Source organism: Nothoprocta perdicaria, unplaced genomic scaffold, assembly GCF_003342845.1.
Source record: "Nothoprocta perdicaria isolate Ctin4 unplaced genomic scaffold, notPer1 scaffold_130, whole genome shotgun sequence".
Classification (NCBI taxonomy): Eukaryota; Metazoa; Chordata; class Aves; order Tinamiformes; family Tinamidae; genus Nothoprocta; species Nothoprocta perdicaria.
Genome location: NW_020454428.1, coordinates 184,326 through 187,946, shown reverse-complemented (window position 1 = coordinate 187,946; position 3,621 = coordinate 184,326).

Here is a 3,621-nt window from a genome sequence, read left to right as displayed (position 1 = left end):
CAAGGGCCTCCAGCTTGGCCTGTGCTGCCTGGAGGTGCCGGCTCGGCTGGGTGCTGGTGGCAAGGGCTGGTGGGCAGAGGCAGGGCTGGCGGCCAGCCCAGGCCCTGGCACTGCGGCTGCAAGCAGCCGCTGACCGCGCGCTCCGGCTTGCAACGCCGCCGCGGCCATGTGGAAGGTGCTGGTTTCCACGCCCGGAGGTGCGGAGCGGGTGCTGTGTGAGCTGCTCAGCATCCTGGAGGCCTGGCCACTGCTCGAGACGGAGACCTCGGATGGGAGCATCGTGCTCATCCCTTCCCTAACCGTGAGTTTGCGGAGGAAGSCTCTTCCTTCTCTCCCTGCCCATCTTGGCCCTGCCGAGGCGTGGGGCAGTTTGTGAGCGTCCCCACCGAGCTCACGAGGGGCGTCTTGGCAGCCAGAGCTCTCTGGGCTGTTTTTCTGCAGGCAAGCAGAGCGCTGCAGGAGATCCTGCGCCAGCCCCCCTGCCTGCAGGTGCTGGAGCCGCTCTTTCCCCGGGTCTTCCTGGCGCTGCTCTTCGAGATTTCCTTTGCTGCAGAGCTGACGCCAGAAATGTTTGACATCTGGGGACAATGGCCAGGGGAAGCGTCCACGTGCAGCAGCCCTGTGAGGTATCCATGGCATCCCTGCCGTCCCTGCCATGGAGCTGGAGGCAGGGCTGGGGCTGCGAGCGTGACCTGGTGTTTGCTCTGCCCTGAGGCTGGCGGTGCAGACCATGAAGGCTCTGCTCTGCCATGCTGGCCACAAGAGCCTGGTGCTGGCCATGGCGAGGAAGGGTGGCTGGGCACTGCTGCAGAATGCTGAGACGCAGCACCGGGGTGTGGGGTTGCTGGCCAGGTGAGAGCCCCCTTGTCCCCGCCGTGGGGTCTGGTGGCCCGTGGGAGTCTGGTGAGAGGGCCTGGGAGGGCAGCGGCGGAAGAGGTTTGCGCAGCCGGGGCTGCTCTGACCTGCCTGTGCCTTCCTCCCTGTGCCAGAGAGATGAGGAAGAGCCCACGAGCASTGCGAGTCTTCCTCTTTGAGCGGCTCGTGGCCCTGCTRATGAGCCAGGAGCGCAGCAGGGAGGTGCCTGCCCTGGCTTTCCTGGTGGAGGTGAGCGCGGCGGCTGGCGGGGCCTGGCTGGGGCGCCTCCGGGGCTGCGGCTGCGGGAGGGAGGAGCAGCGAGGGAAGGGAYCTGCATGGGGCGCCCTGAGGCCCYGCCAGGCCCTGGGCCCCTGGGGCGCTCTGYACTCGCTGCTGCCTTTGGGCCGGGATGGGCCTGCCCCACACAGGGAGTGCTGTCTCCACGGCCACTTTGGGTGTGCTCTGCGTTTCAGCTGCTGGCCTGCAGCGACCTGCATGGAGACAAAGATGGATTCCTGGAAATCTTCAGGATGTCTCTAAAATGCGACTGCAGGCTGATGCATGAGCTGGCGCTCCGAGGGCTCGTCTTGCTTTGTGAAAGACAGGCGATGGTGAGCAGGGCACAGGCGGGTGATGCTGTGTGGGCAGCGTGGGGCTGTCAGTAGATGCTGGGAACAGGGCAGCTTGGACGTGGCTGGGTGTTAGGAGCTGTGTTAGGGGTCTGGGGCCAGCCTCAAGCAAGGCACCTCCAGACAGGGGTGCCCAGAGTGGGTCAGAGAGGAAGCTGGTGTCTAATAAGGTGGCATTATTGCCCAGATCATTTCTTATTTCTTGAGGAAATGAGATTGTATTTCCCACAGGTCGGCAAGATGCAGTTCCTGCTGCCCTTGCTGATGCTGCGGCTGCAGGATGAGGACAGGGACRTAAGCAGCAAGGCACTTGYGGTGCTCARTCATCTSGTCSCTKTMCTGGAGAGAGACAGCRWCACCCACAGGGCTCTGTTGCTGTCCGAGAGGCTACTGCTGTTCTTTGAGGATGTAAGGCTGTGGCGAGAGCCGGGGCCCCGCTGCTGTGCCCGGGGTGCTGGGTGTGGGTCAGGGCTGCGCTGTCCTCCCCCGGGCACATGTGCCCTGTGCGGGTGGTTGTGCTTCCCAGCACAGGCTCTGGCCGCTGCTGGGAGCCTCTTTGCCCCGGGGCTCTGGGGCTTGTTGCCCTGCGCTGCCCGTGGGGTCCTGGGCCGCAAGAGTGCATTGCACCGGCGGCCTCCCCGTAGGGCCATCCTGTGGCAGGTGTGTGGGCCTGGCTGAGGGTGAGCCCTTGGGGGACAGGTGTCTTCCCAAGCTGGGCCCTCCCGGAGCGCAGCCTCTTGTGGACGCTGGGCTGCCTTGGGCAGTGTCTGCAGACACGGCCCACAGCTCATGGGTGCTGAGGGAGGGTCCGAAAGCTTCATGTCCGCGGGGCTGCGCTGCGTCCTGCGCTCACTGGGGCTTGCAGCAGCCAGGGCTGAGGAGGCCTCTCTCCCTGCCTCCAGGAGTCTGAAGACACGCGGGAGCTTTCCATGCACCTCTTCAGCAAGGTGCTGGAGAGAGCAGCGGGCCCCGGAAGCGAGCAGATGGAGACGCAGGTGCACAGGAGCCTGCTGCCACTGCTCTTCTATCTCCACGATGAGAGCCCAGGTGTGGTCCAGGTAAGGCTGGGTGCTGGGGTGTGCTGGGGAGCTGGGTGTCCACCATGGGAATGGGAGGCTGAATGCTGGCCGAGTCCTCCTGCTGGTCTTGGCTACAGCTCAGCAGCTCTCGGGAGCTCTGCTGTCCGGGCAGGACGAGGTGCCGCCTGAGGTGGCAGGTGCCCTTGTCTGTGCTCGCTGAAGGGGGCAGGGAACCCCAAAGCAGCCTCGGTGCCCTGCTGCTGCCCCTTGCCCAGATGGGCCAGTAAAGGGCGTGAGCCCAGCCGAGAGCAGGGGCACTCGGGCTCTTGTGCCCTGGGCCACGGTGGCATCTGCCCATTTCTTGCTGTGCAGGCCGCTCAGGAAGCCCTCCTCGGTGCAGCGCAGTTCCTCCATTGGGAGGAGCTGAGGCACTTGGCTGAGAGTGGACAGTCATGGAGGATCAGCGAGTGCCTGGTAAGGACAGCGCCCAGCCCCTGGACAGGGCCTTTCCCCAGCATGCACCGTGCATGTGGCCAGTGGCTCTGGGTGTTGGAGCAGCTCTCGCGCTGCCCTGCTCCAAGCGCGGTGCCCCAGGGGCTCTTGTGCAGGCGCCTCCTGCTCTGCTGAACCCTGGGCTGCTCAATCAGCCGCTGTTGCCGTTGGGCCCTGCAGCAGGAGGGCACCTCAGCAGGGCTGGGTGGCAGCCGCCCTCTGCTCCCTACCGAGCTCCACACTGCACAGCTAGTGTGGGGAGTCGCACGTGTGCGGGCAGGGCAAGGCTGTGGCAGCTGCTCCTGGGGGCAGGCGGTGGGAGCTGGGTGTGCAGGGTATGCGCCAAGCCCGTGACCTTGTGCTCCCCGCAGCTGGCAGGGGAGAGGGGCAGGAGCAGCGCAGATGAGTACCTGTGCCAGAGCCTGTCCTACCTGGAGAGCAGCCAAGAGTCCCTTCGCGAGATGGGAGTGAGGTTTCTTGGTGAGCGCCGGGTCCGGGGGTCCCTCTCTCTTGCGTGAGAGCTCGGTCCCAGCCCCGGCTGCTGCACTGGCAGCTAGAACTGGCAGCTAGAGTCCCTGGGCCCCTGCGGGTCACACTGGGGATGGGCCCTGGGGTGAGCGCTGCAC